Source organism: Nelumbo lutea, chromosome 7 (genome assembly GCF_056320005.1).
Source record: "Nelumbo lutea isolate HS-2025 chromosome 7, American lotus-T2T, whole genome shotgun sequence".
NCBI lineage: Eukaryota > Viridiplantae > Streptophyta > Magnoliopsida > Proteales > Nelumbonaceae > Nelumbo > Nelumbo lutea.
The window spans coordinates 43,905,395-43,922,304 of record NC_142690.1 but is presented as its reverse complement, the minus strand read 5'-3'; the positions used below and the strand labels follow the sequence as shown (position 1 = coordinate 43,922,304).

General features: G+C 41.2%; 1 pseudogene; it reads right to left on the bottom strand.

Annotated features, from left to right (window-relative positions):
* Window positions 1-5,086: 5,086 nt before the first annotated feature.
* On the bottom strand, window positions 5,087-15,771 carry LOC148846214 (putative pectinesterase/pectinesterase inhibitor 36 pseudogene; annotated as a pseudogene).
* Window positions 15,772-16,910: the final 1,139 nt, after the last annotated feature.

Sequence of the window (16,910 nt, the reverse complement as noted above, 5' to 3'; positions counted from 1 at the left end):
GCTTCCAACTTGCTAATGGAAGTGGCAAGTTGGCTGATTTGGTTCCCCAAATTCTGAATGCTGGCTCTTGTTTCCTACTAAAATTGTTGAATGTTAGTAGCATAAGCCTTAACGATTTCCTCTAATGACATACCTAAACTTGAGGGTTGACTTTGCGCTGTGATAGGTGCTGAATATTGGAACTGTCGATTGAAATATTGGGGCTGATATCTCTGTTGTCCTCCTTGGTTCCCGTAGCTTAGATTTGGATGATCCCTCCACCCTGGATTGTAGTAATTGGAGTAGGGGTCATAATTTTGTTGGGGTTGCCACGGGAATCCTCCTATGACACTTACTTGCTATATCGATCCATCCTGTAATGATGGACAAATGTCCGTAGGATGACCAGGGATCGAACAGATACCACACACCTTGGCAGTTAGTAATTGTCCTGCAGCGAGTTGCCTAACCAAGGAAGTTAAGTCAGAAATCTGATTTTCTAAATTTACATGGCTTACCTCATTAACCCGTCTTATGGTACCGTCTATCCTTGCACCGAACTGCTGTGAATTTTCAGCCATGTTGGAAATTAATTCCCTGGCCGCTTTGGGTGTCTTGCTCACCAAGGCTCCTCCACTGGCTGCATCGACCATACTTCTATCCGTGGGCTGTAGCCCTTCATAGAAGTACTGGATTAACAATTGTTCGGGTATTTGGTGGTGTGGATAGCTAGCAACAAGTTGTTTAAACCTTTCCCAATATTCATATAGTGTCTCACCACCAAACTGCCGAACTCCATATATTTCTTTTCTTATATTTGCAGCCCAAGATGTAGGAAAATATTTATCTAAAAGTATCCTATTCATCTCATCCCATGTGCGTATTGAACCGGGAGGAAGAATATACAACCAATCCTTTGCTTTATCTCTTAAAGTAAATGGAAAGGCTATGAGTTTTACTTGGTTCTCAGTCATACCTTGGGGCTTCATGCTTGAACAGAGGACATGGAATTCCTTTAGATGCTTAGGAGGGTCCTCACCTGGAAAACCATCAAATATATGCAATAGTTGAATCAAACCAGATTTTAGTTCAAAGGTTACCTCAAGAGTGGGATACGTTATGCATAAGATTTGTTGGCTCATAATCGGTGCAGCCAACTCCCTTAATGTCCTCTCTCTGTCAGCCATTCTTTCTTCTTTTTCGAAGATGGGTAGATCACAAGCAGATAAATTGCAATCTGAGTTCACCCTTTTAGGTGAATGATCCTTGCTTTGTTTTGCCTCATTCTTTAAACAACGGGTGGTCCTCTCAATTTCGGGGTTGTACTCGAGTTCACCTCGTTGAGAAGCACGAGTCATAAAACAAGAAGATTAACAAAAAGAAGGTAATAGCTAAGAAATTAAAGTTTCTCCCCGGCAATGATGCCAAAATTTTGATGGGTTATCGAAGCCCTCAAAATTAGTACTATCCTCACAATCAAATAATTGCATTAAAAAGTGGTACTAGGTCGAATCCCACAGGGAGCAAATCAGTAATCTCTTAGCCGAATGGATAAAGTAATTAAGTGGGAAAATTTAATAATTAAAATTAAAAGAATAAGAAAGCAATAACAAACTAAATGAACATGAGGAAATCAGTCTTACCGATTTCTGGTTCAAGGGTTCGGGTTTAATCGATTGGCCATCGATCCTAGGTAAATTTCAGTATTTTTGCCATTCAAGCATTTAACCTTAGATTTATTAGGATAGCCATAATAAACCTTGTGTTTTCCTAATTCGGTTGACCAAACCCAGCATTCGATCAACACTTATCACCACTCAACTGGGTACGATAGCGTTCCATGTTAAACAGTGATAGCATTAAGATTTGTGAAAATAGTTAAACCAAAATGTCAATAATTGAGATAGCTGCAATTACTAAATCATGTTCCATCGATTCCTTAGGTTGAACCATGTTAAAACAATGATCAAAGGCTATCAGGAACAATTGACCCAAAAATATATCAACCTAATTGCTACTTGTATCATTATTGTGACAATTACGGATCACCGAAATCATGGATACAATAGAAAAATCAATACTAATTCAGTTTGTCAAACTAATTAACATCAATATCCAATAAAAATATGCACAAGAATCAATGAATACTTGAATTAAAAAGTAAGAAAATAAATTAACTACAGAACCTCACAATGACACAATCGAACCTCCCCCCTTTGAACCAGAAAAAAGAAAACTTAGCTGCTCATGATCTGTGCAATATCCATGCTTTGCTTCTCCATAGCCGAATTGCTTTCTTGAGCTTCTTGGTCTTCTTGACAATCTCTTGGATCTGGGAGTGAGTGATGCTAGAGTTGGTTTGTCCCCTCTTTATATAGCCAAAGGAGATGGCTGTTTTCCAACTCCTTCTAGGAGATCATCTTATCTTTAGGGAGTCTTGATCTTCTTTGAACTAATCCTATCATATCTCTTATCTAATGATCTAATCTCAATCTTCTTATCTCTCTAGGATTACATTCAAGAATTTAGATCTGATAAGACTCTCTCCTTGGAGATTACATTCGAAATTTGGACTCTTGACTCTTGAATTCCAGTTGGGCTGCTTTAAAACTTGGGCTGCTTCAAGGTACTTCTGCGAGTTGGGCTTAAGTTGTGAAATGGGCCTAACTGCGAACTTGCTCCAAATTCGGGCTCATTTTCGTACTCGATTCGGACCGAATCTGTCAAAATCCAAAATATAAAAGTTGTGGGCCTTCCTTTTATCTTTCTAATTCTTCTTAAATTGTCCAAATCGGAGTCCTGAATTGAGAGTTAGGCCCAGATTACTGACTATCGCCGAAACTGTGCAAAATCACCCGATTTGTCTTGTTTTCTTCCAATTGCCTTTTTTATTGCTCTGAATCGAAATACAAGAGTAATGAGTTCATTTAAGTGTTAAATTAATGTAAAAAGATGAAAATTAGGGGATAAAAATAGGACAATTTTCAGTCTCATCAATAATCCATGGCAACGGCACCAAAAACTTGATGCATTTAGAAAACACTAGCAAATGCACTAGCCGATCAAATAATATAATGATGAGTAGAGTATCGTTCCCACAGGGATTAATCCAACAACTACTTGTACTGAATCAGTCTTTTATTTTCTGACAATTTGAAAGGTTAAACAGAAACAAACTTAACTCCTAATTAGCAAAGTATCCTAAGTATTCTCGGATCAAACCGCCTAAAGCAATGAGAAGAAATACTGCATGCAAACACTAGCAGAACCAGTTTAGCAATTAAACCATTAAGCTATCCAACCAAAGTTGAATTGTCATGGGTTGGTGAATTCCTACTAGTATGAGTAGCCTCTTTCGAGCACAGCCTACTCTACCTATGAGCAACAACTCCTATATTTCTATCAAGAATTTAATCGCCATAGGTGCATTAAGAACAAAGAATTCAATAGAAATCAATTTTTGTTGAATGAATGCCAAACGAATCATGCATATTATCTCTAAGATGCATTCAATTTGTTTTCTTGATCAATTGATCTGATTACCTAAACCCTTTTCTCAAGCAATTCAAGTAATCCAAGAATCAGGAATAATTCGGCCAAGATTACTCTTATAATCGAAAATCCTAATTAAGAAATCCCAAGAATAAATCACAATCGATCGAACAGCTTAAAAGATTAGTTACATATCTGAATTAACATCCATCATGGTTTGCATAATAGAAAGAAAGAAAGATTCAACAAAGAAAAACCATTAAACCCTAATTGAATCTAGGTTACCGAATTCGCAAAATCAAAGAAGAAGACAACTTAGGATTTCTGCATCAATTTTCTATCTCCTCTTTAATTCGCATTCAATAGCCTTGTCATTTTTCTCCTAGCACTTCTCCTCTTTGATTTTGTCTCAAAGGGTCGAACCCTAATTTCCTTTCTTTGTGGGTTGAAGTGTTCTCCCATAGGGTTTCGGCTGGGCCTTTCTTCTTGACGGGCCCAAGTGCTTCCCTTTTCTCCATATCAACATGTCTTCACGTTCTCTTCACCCTAGACTGTCCCAAACTCTTAGTTTCCTGAAATCATGCTGAATTAGGGTAAAAACCATTAAGAATAACCATCAAAACCATGTAGAGAGCAATAGAAATAATGTGTAACATGCGCATGCAACAATTTCCCTTGAATATAGGCTGGGATTTGCAATAAAGAGAGCATATCAATGAGGGAGATCCGAGAGGGGGTGAGAGAGCGAGAGAGTGTGAGTGAGAGGGAGAACTGAGAGGAGGTAAAAGTGAGAGAGAAAGAGAGAGAGTGAGATTACCGGATGTTCGGAAGAGAAGCAACAGTACCGGCGAGAGAGCTAATGGAGTAGATGAAGAATTAACGGAGGGGTGAGACATGCAAGATAGTCAGGGTAGAGTGAGAAGAGTTTACCTCGATTATAGAACCGATGGGTTTTACATTGATAATTCCGATGCATAATTTACATCGGTTATCTGTGTAAAGAGAAATAGAAGTGGAATTTTACACTGATTTTTGGTGTAAAATTATGTGCTTACCAAATGTGTGTAAAATCGAACTAGGGTGTAAAATTTACCCCGGTTTGATTTTTTACCCCAAACAAATGCAACCGAAGGAGATCTTGTTTGACACTACCTAATACACAAAATTAAATCGCTTAGCACATTATTTACTAAGGCTCAATTTGGAAAGAGTACAAAAATATGTACAATATAAAACCCTGTATTTTGTATTATTTTATATTTGTTTGTGCTCTCCATATTTGTATTTGTACTCCTTCCAAACTAGGCCTAATGAATTAACGAAATTAAAAATAAACCACTATTGTCCTAACACAATAACCATATCATGCATGAATTCTATTTATGAAGCAATCAGAGCTTCAAAGAGAAATAAAAAGTTGATGGTTTGGATTTACATGCTTAGAGCTAAAACCTATATCTGTCTTTACCACGAGTTAATCTATTCTAGAAAAATTAATTAAATATAGGGCTTCAAAAGAAGTAGATCATTTCAAGGTTTAACTCAAAATTAAGCTAGAAGAAAAAAGTAAGAAAGGTACTTGGATTGTCTGCCTACTGATAGCTAATATGTTCAACTACAGTACACATTCATACATATACTTAATAGTAGCTCTTCTAACACTAAAGTTATCTTCAAGCCCAGCTGAGAACGGCAAGCCGGCCATTGGTATCCATGAGTTTCCCCGTTTGAAACTCCCAACTGTGAAAGGACTTGCATCACGAGGATTATTCAGCACATGAAACTCAGGCCACTTCACCCTACCACCAATTGAAGCTCCACTTCCATAGTTCATGTATTCTCCATAATAAAGAGTGGATAAAGCAAAATTTCCACTCCACTCAGTCCAACCCAAGGGATCAATGAGTCCATCAAGGTCCGTTTTCAAAAACACAGTCCTGGAGTATTTCTTCCATGGTCTCCCTAAGTAGCTCCTGAATGATCCCTTCACTGCAATTAAATCTGTGGCAGGTACCACACGCGAACTATGAATTGAGATTCCAGTGTTTTCATTCGGGTTTTCCCTTCCTTGGGCCGTAATGACATTGGATTGGTGTGCCATGGGCCTCCTAACAAATATGTCACAATTTTGTAACACTACAACAGCATTGCCAAAAATGAAGTCTTGTGTTCCATAAATATGGCATTCACGGTAAAACTGTCTCTGAGAGTGAACCAAGAGGGTATCCTGATAACCTCTGAAACTACATCTATAGAAGATAGCATGATCTGAGCCAACCCTTGCGGCAACTGCTTGATGCTTTTCAGGCCCGGCTGTGTTCTCAAATGTCATGTCCCTTGCCCAGAAGCTGTCCCCAGACACACCTGTACAATGCAAACATTTGGTTTTGTTTAACTCAAATGAATCAATTGAAGGGATGAGATATCCATCGTATGGACACCCAAAAATTGCGGAATAAGGGGGCGAATTTCAAAAAAAAATTCTCTCCCTTCAACTGGGAATCGCATTCCCTATTTAGAAAACCATATTTTCAATGGTCATTCTTGAACCATAAACTGAACCAAATCTGAACCAAAAGGAGTAGGAGAGGATTATACCTGATACGGAGAAATAATATCCCCCAATGAAGGTGTTCACGCCCAAGGAAGGATCCAAGGACTGCTCCCACTGAAGATGGTGCAGTGTACGATGGAGCAGAATCAGTAGTGTTCTTCTCCAAGAACTCTGTCCTTCGCAAGAATCAGTAGAATAGCACGTGAGCACAGTTTCCTATCAATTCTTTCTGAAAGAACTGATTTCAAGATCGAATCTTGACTTCTCCCACAGCTGGAGATCGAACTGGTAAACAGGGGCGGCAAGAATAGGGAAGCGGAAAGAAAGAATTCTGCAAGGATGCTTAATTCTTCCTTTTGTGATTTCAGCACTAAAGAGGATCTCAATATCTCTGTCTATAAAGGCTGCCGCCCCCTCCTTCTTTTGTTAACCTTAAAGATCAGCTCCTAATCCAATTAGGAGCTGCTTATCCAAATCATATTTGGATCAGCCCTCTCTTTAGGAGATAAGGATAAACCATTATCTTATCTACAGATTAGATTAGCTTTCTCCTAATCTCATTAGAAGGTTTCTAGATCTGAATGACATTCAGATCTGGACTCTCTGAGTGGATAGGGTCAAGACCCTATCCTATCTGCTAATCCATCTTAGAATTTGCCCCATAATTAACTAATTAAATAGCCCAGTTCGAAATGGGCTTTAGGCCTATTAAGCTTATGTGCTCACTTAACATTCCTAACTGCTGCCCAGTTGGGCTTCCATGTATGGCATGGGACCCAAGCATTGATCTACACGTCAGCCACATGGGTTCGGCCCAGCCTTTGTTACAAGGCCTGGCCAAATACACTGTTATGGATAGTGCACCCCCTGAATGTTAGATAGTTTTGTATGCCCTTAGCTTCAATCAGAATGATGTACTTTATGAGTTTATTGTAAATGAATAAAAGTGCATATTTGATTCATGTTCCCTTGGTATGTTTCTATGTAATACCCTTGAACTGGACACTTAATGAGACTCGTGTTAGTTTAGAATGTTCACAGCCAGTGGGTCGGTCTAGGGAGACCTATCCTGACAAGGCAGACACTGTGGTGCCACCAAGTCGGTTGGGGTGGCCTGCCCCAACTACTAGGGTGAGACCCTAGGCACATACAGTGTAGGATTAATTGAATCTATGAACTGGACCAGATTTTTAGTATTGCCCTGGACCTTAGAGATTGATGGGCAAAACTGGAAAGTTACACCTGACCCCTATACTCGATTATGATACTGCACTAGGTGCCAAATTGGGCTATCTTTGATATACCATTCAGTGAGATCCTTAGCGGGGGTCAAAACCTGGGTCTGTTGGGACAGTCTGAGAATTCATCTGAGTGGGTGATCACAGTGACAGGATCAGCCCCTTTGTCGGACAAAGTTAATGATCGCGGATGAACTCTCACTGATGGAAACCTAGACTGCCGGTAGCCGATTTTAATCGTTGAGATTTATTATGCAAAATATATTTTATATGAGATATAAAAGTATATACATTATAGTTTCGAAATGATTTGCAAAAGGTTTTAATTCCCGGGATCCATATAAGCAAAGAGTGCAACACTGTTCCTTGTAGCCGAGGGAGAGGTCCTCTTGAAGGGATAGGAAATCCATCATATGGACGCCCAAGATTGCGGAATAAAGGGGGGGCAAATTTCAAAAATTTTTCTTTCCCTTCAACTGGGAATCGAATTCCCTATTTAGAAAATCATATTTTCAAAGATCATTCTTAAACCATAAACTGAACCAGATCTGAACCAAAAGGAGGGGAGAGAGATAATACCTGATACAGAGACAAAATGTCTCTCAACGGAGGGGTTCACGCCCAAGGTAGAAACCAAAATTTGCTCCCACTAAAGATGGCGCAGTGCAGGGTGGAGCAGAATCAGTAGTGTCCTTCCTAAGAACTTGATTCTTCGCAAGAATCACCTGGGCGGCTAGTGAATCAAACTCCTACCAATCTTTTCTCCAAAAGATTGGAATCAAGATCTGATCTTGATTTCTCCCAAGCAATGGAGATTGAACTGCTATAGCGGCGGATGCAGGAAGGAGGCGGGTAGAGAGTATTTGTAGGGTGCAGAATTCTCTCTTATGTGATCTCAGCTCTAAAGACAAGACTGTTGCTGGTGAGTCTCTTGGATATCTAAAGGCTGCCGCCCCCTCTTCCGTTTATAGACTTAAAGGGATTAGTTTCTAATCCCACTAAGAGTTGCTAAACCAAATCATATATGGATTAGAAGTCCCTTTAAGATAAGGGATAATCCTTATCTTATCTGCAGATTAGATCAGCCAGTTCCTAATCTAATTAGCAAGTTTCCAAATCTAAATCTCATTTAGATCTTGGACTCTCTGAGTGGATAGGGTGTGGGCCCAATCCTATCAGCTGATCTTATCTCAGAATTTGCCCCTTAAAGACTAATAAAATTAGCCCAGTTCAAAATGGGCTTAAGGCCCATTTAGGGTTATGTATTCATTAAGCCTTCCAAATTGTTGCCCAGTTGGGCTTCCTTGTGTGATGTGGGACCCAAACATTGATCTACACATAAGCCACATGGGTTCAGCCCAGCCTTTGTTACAAGGCCTGGCCGAATACACTGTTATGGACAGTGCACCCCCTGAAACCCATCAGATGGGCTCTATGGGCCCAACACTTACCCTAAGTGGTCCCTGGGCCAAGCCACCTTGTAACACCCAGGGACTGCGGGCAGATGCAAGATTAGCCCATCAGTTATTTTCCTCAATGGCCATACACTTAACCTCTCAGCCCATAATGATCATACACTACCTGACAAGAGAGGACCTCTCCCTCGACTGCAAGGAACAGTGTTGCACTCTCTCAAGTATGGATCCTGGGAATTAAAACCTTTTGCAAACATTTCAAAAGCATAATATATATACTCTTATATCTCTTATAAAATATATTTTGCAAAACAAATCTCAACGATTGAAATCGGTTGTCGGCAGTCTTGGTTTCCATCAGAGAGAGTGCATCCCCGATCATTACCTTTGTCCGACAAAGGGGCTGAACCTGTCACTATGATCACCCACTCAAATGAATTCTCAGACTGTCCCAACATACCCAGGTTTTGACCCCCGCTAAGGATCTCACTGATTGGTACATCAAAAACTACCCAATCTGACACCTAGTGCAATATTATAATTGAGTCTAGGGGTCGGGTGTAACTTTCTAGTTTTGCCCCTTAATCTCCAAGGTCTAGGGCAATACTGGAAATCTGGTCCAGTTCAAAGATTCAATTAATCTCACACTATATGTGCCTAGGGTCTCACCCAGGTAGCTGAGACAAGCCACCCCAACCGACTTGGTGGCACCACAGTGTCAGGCTTGTCAGGATAGGTCTCCCCAGACCGACCCACTGGCTGTGAACATTCTAAACTAACACGAGTCTCATTAAGTGTCGAGTTTAAGGGTATTACACAGAAACATACCAAGGGAACATGAATCAAATATGCACTTTTATTCATATACATTAAACTCATAAAGTACATCAATTTGATTGATGCTAAGGGCATACAAACATATCTAACAGCTCCCACTTGCACTTAGGTCCAATCAGGTACTAGCCGGAGTCCCATGCTTTCCACGTGTTTCTCAAACACTTTTTGTGATAGTGGTTTTGTCAATGAGTCTGCTACATTTTCCGCTGACGCTACCTTCTGAATCAGGATGTCCCCTCTACCAACAATCTCCCTCAGTACATGGTACTTCCTCTCGATGTGCTTCGACTTCGAGTGGGCTCTTGGCTCCTTAGCCTGGGCACAAGCTCCATTGTTGTCACACTATAATGGGATGGGTGATGTGCTAGATGGAACTACTCCCAACTCGTGAATGAACTTCTTCATCCACACGGCTTCCTTGGCAGCCTCACTTGCGGCAATGTACTCAGTCTCGGTCGTGGAGTCTGCAGTGGACCCCTGTTTGCTGCTTTTCCAGCAAACAGCACACGATCCTATCGTGAAAACATACCCAGATATAGACTTTCTATCATTTGGATCCGACTGGAAATTGGCATCTGTATACCCTTGGATCTGTAGTGAGCTACCATCGAATACTAGACAAAACTCTTTTGTCCTTCGAAGGTACTTAAGTATGTTTTTCACAGCAGTCCAATGCTCCTGCCCTGGGTTGGCTTGAAATCTGCTTAGTACACTCACTACCTGAGCAATGTCAGGGCGAGTGCACAACATGGCATACATGATGCTCCCTATGGCAGAGGCATAGGGAACGTCTTTCATGCCATCAATCTCCTCAGAATCTTGGGAGATATCTTCTTGGAGATAGTGACTCCGTGCCTGAAAGGAACATTTCCTTTCTTGGAGTTTTCCATGCTGCATCTTTTGACTATTTTGTCAATGTAGGCAGATTGGGATAATCCTATTATCCATTTCGATCTATCTCTATTGAGTCGAAGACCAAGTATATAGGAGGCTTCTCCAAGATCTTTCATGGAGAATTGCTGTGATAACCATACTTTCGCCGTAGTTAACATACCTACATCATTCCCAATGAGTAGAATGTCATCTACATACAGAACCAAGAAGGTAACCTTATCTCCACTGTACTTCCTGTAGACACAGGGTTCATCCGGATTCTGCTCGAAGTCAAACGATTTGATGGCTGAGTCAAAATGGATGTTCCAACTTCTAGAAGCTTGCTTAAGTCCATAAATGGATCTATTAAGTTTACATACCATGTTTTCCTGACCCGCAGCTATGAAGCCTTGCGGCTGCTGCATATAGATATCTTCAGTAAGATCTCCATTAAGGAATGCAGTTTTGACATCCATTTGCCAAATCTCATAATCATGGTATGCTGCTACAGCTAACAGGATCCTAATGGATTTAAGCATGGCCACCGGCGAAAAGGTTTCCTCATAATCGATGCCCTCTTTCTGAGTGTACCCCTTCGCCACCAGACAATCTTTGAAGGTCTCAACCCTACCATCGGGGCCCTTCTTCCTCTTGTAAATCCATTTGCAACCAATTGCTTTTACCCCGGATACAGATAGAGGGGAGAGAGATAATACCTGATACAGAGAAATAATGTCTCCCAATGGAGGTGTTCACGCCCAAGGTAGAAACCAAAATCTGCTCCCACTAAAGATGGCGCAGTGCAGGGTGGAGCAGAATCAGCAGTGTCCTTCCTAAGAACATGATTCTTCCCAAGAATCACCTGGGCAGCTAGTGAATACAACTCCTACCAATCTTTTCTCCAAAAGATTGGAATCAAGATCTGATCTTGATTTCTCCCAAGCAATGGAGATCGAACTGCTATAGGTGGTGGCTGCAGGAAGGAAGCGGCTAGAGTGTATTTGCAGGGTGCAGAATTCTCTCTTCTGTGATCTCAGCTCTAAAGACAAGACTGTTGCTGGTGAGTCTCTTGGATCTAAAGGCTGCCGCCCCCTCTTCCGTTTATAGACTTAAAGGGATCAGCTCCTAATCCCATTAGGAGTTGCTAACCGAAATCATATCTGGATTAGAAGTCCCTTTAAAATAAGGGATAATCCTTATCTTATCTGCAGATTAGATCAGCCAGTTCCTAATCTAATTAGGAAGTTTCCAAATCTAAATCTCATTTAGATCTTGGACTCTCTGAGTGGATAGGTGTGGGCCCAATCCAATCAGCTGATCTTATCTCAGAATTTTCCCCTTAAAGACTAATCAAATTAGCCAAGTTGGAAATGGGCTTAAGGCCCATTTAGGGTTATGTATTCATTAAGCCTTCCAAACTACTGCCCAGTTGGGCTTCCTTGTATGGCGTGGGACCCAAACATTGATCTACACATCAGCCACATGGGTTCAGCCCAGCTTTTGTTACAAGGCCTGGCCGAATACACTGTTATGGATAGTGCACCCCATGAAACCCATCAAATGGGCTCTATGGGCCCAACACTTACCCTAAGTGGTCCCTGGGCCAAGCCACCTTGTAACACCCAGGGACTGTGGGCAGATGCAAGATTAGCCCATCAGGTATTATCCTCAATGGCCTTACACTTAACCTCTCAGCCCATAATGATCATACACTGCCCGACAAGAGAGGACCTCTCCCTCGATTGCAAGGAACAGTGTTGCACTCTCTGCTTATATGGATCATGAGAATTAAAACCTTTTGCAAACATTTTAGAAACCATAATATATATACTTTTATATCTCATATAAAATATATTTTGCAAAATAAATCTCAATGATTGAAATCGGCTACCGGTAGTCTTGGTTTCCATCAGTGAGAGTGCATCCCCAATCATTACCTTTGTCCGACAAAGGGGCTGAACCTGTCACTATGATCACCCACTCAGATGAATTCTCAGACTGTCCCAACATACCCATGTTTTGACCCCCGCTAAGGATCTCACTAATTGGTATATCAAAGACAGCCCAATCCGACACCTAGTGCAGTATCATAATCGAGTCTAGGGGTCGGGTGTAACTTTCCAGTTTTGCCCATCAATCTCCAAGGTCCAGGGCAATACTGGAAATCTGGTCCAGTTCAAGTATTCAATTAATCCCACACTGTATGTGCCTAGGGTCTCACCCCGATAGCTGAGACAAGCCACCCCAACCGATTTGGTGGCACCACAGTGTTAGCCTTGTCAGGATAGGTCTCCCCAGATTGACCCACTGGCTGTGAACATTCTAAACTAACACGAGTCTCATTAAGTGTCCAGTTTAAGGGTATTACACTTAAAATACCAAGGGAACATGAATCAAATATGCACTTTTATTCATTTACAATAAACTCATAAAGTACATCAATTTGATTGAAGCTAAGGGCATACAAAACTGTCTAATAGAGAGTGTAACATCATTTACAATAAACTCATAAAGTACATCACAGTGACAGGATCAGCCCCTTTGTCGGACAAAGGTAATGATCGCGGATGAACTCTCACTGATGGAAACCTGGACTGTCGGTAGCCGATTTCAATCGTTGAGATTTATTTTGCAAAATATATTTTATATGAGATACAAAAGTATATACATTATAGTTTCGAAATGATTTGCAAAAGGTTTTAATTCCCGGGATCCATATAAGCAGAGAGTGCAACACTGTTCCTTGCAGCCGATGGAAAGGTCCTCTTTTATCTGGTAGTGTATGATCATTATTGGCCGAGAGGTTAAGTGTAAGACCATTGAGGATTATACCTGATGGGCTAATCTTGCATCTGCCCACACTCCCTGGGTGTTACAAGGTGGCTTGGCCCAAGGACCACTTAGGGTAAATGTTGGGCCCATAGAGACCATGAGATGGTTTTCAGGGGGTGTACTGTCCATAACAGTGTATTCGGCCAGGCCTTGTAACAAAGGTTAGGCCAAACCCATGTGGCTGATGTGTAGATCAATGTTTTGGTCCCACGCCATACAAGAAAGTCCAATTGGGCAGTAGTTTGGAAGGCTAGGTGAATACATAACCTTAAATGGGCCTTAAGCCCATTTCGAACTGGGCTAATTTGATTAGTCACTTAAAGGGGCGAATTCTGAGTTGGATCAGCTGATAGGATTGGGCCCAGACCCTATCCACTTAGAGAGTCCAAGATCTAAATGAGATTTTGATCTGGAAGACTCCTAATTAGATTAGGAGATGGCTGATCTGATCTGCAGATAAGATAAGGGTTATCCCTTATCACTTAAAGGGACTTCTAATCTAGATATGATTTGGATTAGCAACTCCTAATTAGATTAGGAGTTGATTCCTTTAAGATTATAAAAGGAGGAGGGGGCGGCAGCCTTTAGACAGGCAACACACTTTCTGTCTTTAGAGATGAAATCACAAGAAGAGAGAATTCTGCACCCTGCGAATACTCTCTTGCCGCCTCCTTCCTCCAGCCGCCGCTTCAAGCAGTTCAACCTCCTACTCTTTACAGGAGTAATCAAGACTTGATCTTGATATCAATCTTTTGGAGGAAAGATTGATAGGAGCTGTATTCACAAGCCATCCTGTTGATTCTTGCGAATGGTCAAGCACTTTTGGAAGAACACTACTGATTCTGCTCCATCCTGCACTGTGCCATTTTCAGTGGGAGCAGATTTTGGATCCTTCCTTTTGCGTGAACACCTTCATTGGGAGATACTGTTTCTCTGTATTAGGTATAATCCCTTCCTACTCCTTTTTGTTCAGATCTGGTTCAATTCATGGTTCAAGAATGATCTTTGAAAATATGATTTTCTAAATAGGGAATGTGATTCCAAGTTGAAGGGAGAAAAAATTTTTTGAAATTCGCTCCTTTACTCCGCAATCTTTGGGCGTCCATGTGATGGATATCCTATCCTGTCACTCATGTCCAGCTAGCCTCTCTAGCCTTTGATCGATGAAGGGTAGAGGGAAGTGATCTTTGTGCGTGACTTCGTTTAATCTTCTGTAATCAATGCACACTCGCCACCTGGTAACCGTCCTAGTTGGTATGAGTTCATTCTTCGCATTGGGTACCAAAGTCATTGAAGGGATAGGGTATCCATCACATGGAGGCCCAAAGATTACGGAATAAGGGGGCGAATTTCAAAAATTTTTCTCTCCCTTCAACTAGGAATCAAATTCCCTATTTAGAAAATCATATTTATAAGGATCATTCTTGAACCCTAAACTGAACTAGATCTGAACCAAAAGGACTAGGGAGGGATTATACCTGATACGGAGAAGTAGTATCTCCCAATGGAGGTGTTCACACCCAAGGAAGGATCCAAAATCTACTCCCACTGAAGATGGCGTAGTGTAGGGTGGAGCAGAATCAGCAGTGTTCTTCCAAAAGAACTTGACCCTTCGCAAGAATCAACTGGATTGCTTGTGAATGCAACTCCAACCAAGAACTAGAGATCGAACTGCTGGAGGTGGCGGTTGCAGGAAGGAGGCGGCAAGAGAGTATTTGTAGGGTGTAGATTCTCTCTTCTTGTGATTTCAACTCTAAAGACAAGAATGTGTATTGCTTGCATGTCTAAAGGTTGCCACCCTTTCCTCCTTTTATAGACTTAAAGGGATCAGCTCCTAATCCCATTAGGAATTGCTGATCCAAAACAAATTTGGATTAGAAGTCCCTTTAAAGTGATAAGGGATGACCCCTATCTTATCTGCAGATTAAATCAGTCATCTCCTAATCTAATTAGGAGGTTTCTAGATCTAAATCTCATTTAGATCTTGGACTCTCTAAGTGGATAGGGTCAGGCCCAATCCTATCAACTGATCCATCTTAGAATTTGCCCCTTTAAGTGACTAATCAAATTTTCCCCACTTGAGTCTCCAAGTTCATGATCGATGCCTATTGGTTCTGAAATCTTGTTTTCACACTTGATTTGAACTTGGTCTCTAGATTAAATTTCTTTTCTAGCTGAGTGAAATTTTGAGGGAGGGGCTTCACCGCATTTTGATTTGACCATGACAAATTGGGGTGGTTCCTCCATCCGAGGGTAAATGCACGAGGATAATGATTACCTTGCTGCCTTTGAAGACTCCCTACAAAATCTACTTGCTCGGGGGACTGCATGAACTGATTTCCAACTTGACATTCGGTGCTGATATGACTCCCCCACACCATTCACAGGCTACAGTTTGAACATGCATGGTAGCCAATTGCATTTCATCTATCTTCTTGCTGAGGGTGTCGATTTGTGCAGATAGTGTTGTATAGGTGTCTACATTGAGAAGGTCAGGTTGTCTCCTAACTTGGGCTCTCTCGGAATGCCACTGGTAATTATTTGCAGCCATTTCCTCAATGAGTGCATGGGTAACTTCAGGGGTCTTGTTGTTAATGGATCCTCTAGTTGCAGCGCCATAATAGTCTTGTTTTCTTCAGTCAAACCATTGTAAAATGTCTGAACTTGGAGCCAAACGGAAAGTCCATGATGAGTGACATTCCTCAGTAATTCCTTGTAATGCTCCCATTAAAGGGATAGGAAATCCATCATATGGACGCCCAAAGATTGCGGAATAAGAGGGGCGAATTTCAAAAATTTTTCTCTCCCGTCAACTGGGAATCGAATTCCCTATTTAGAAAATCATATTTTCAAGGATCATTCTTGAACCATAAACAGAACCAGATCTAAACCAAAAGGAGTAGGGAGAGATAATACCTGATACAAAGAAATAATATCTCTCAATGGAGGTGTTCACGCCCAAGGTAGGATCCAAAATCTACTCCCACTGAAGATGGCGTAGTGCAGGGTGGAGCAGAATCCGCAGTGTTCTTCAAAAAGAACTTGATCCTTCTCAAGAATCACCTGAATGGCTGGTGAATATAACTCCCACCAATCTTTTCTCCAAAAGAATGGAATCAATATCCAATCTTGATTTCTCCCAAGAACTGGAGATCGAACTGCTATAGGCGGCGAATGCAGGAAGGAGGCGACAAGAGAATATTTGCAGAATGCAAATTCTATCTTTTAGCTCTGAAGACAAGACTATATGTTGCTTGCTTGTGTTGATGTGTCTAAAGGCTGCCGCCCCCTCTTCCTTTTATAGACTTAAAGGGATTAGCTCCTAATCCCATTAGGAGTTGCTAACCCAAATCATATCTGGATTAGAAGTCCCATTAAAATAAGGGATAACCCTTATCTTATCTGCAGATTAGATCAGCCATCTCCTAATCTAGTTAGAAAGTTTCCAGATCTAAATCTTATTTAGATCTTGGACTCTCTAAGTGGATAGGGTGTGGGCCCAATCCAATTAGCTGATCTATCTCAGAATTCGCCCCTTAAGTGACTAATCAAATTAGCCCAGTTCGAAATGGGATTAAGGCCCATTTAAGGTTATGTATTCATTTAGCCTTCCAAACTGCTACCCAGTTGGGCTTCTTTGTATGGAGTGTGACCCAAACATTGATCTACACATCAGCCACATGGGTTCAG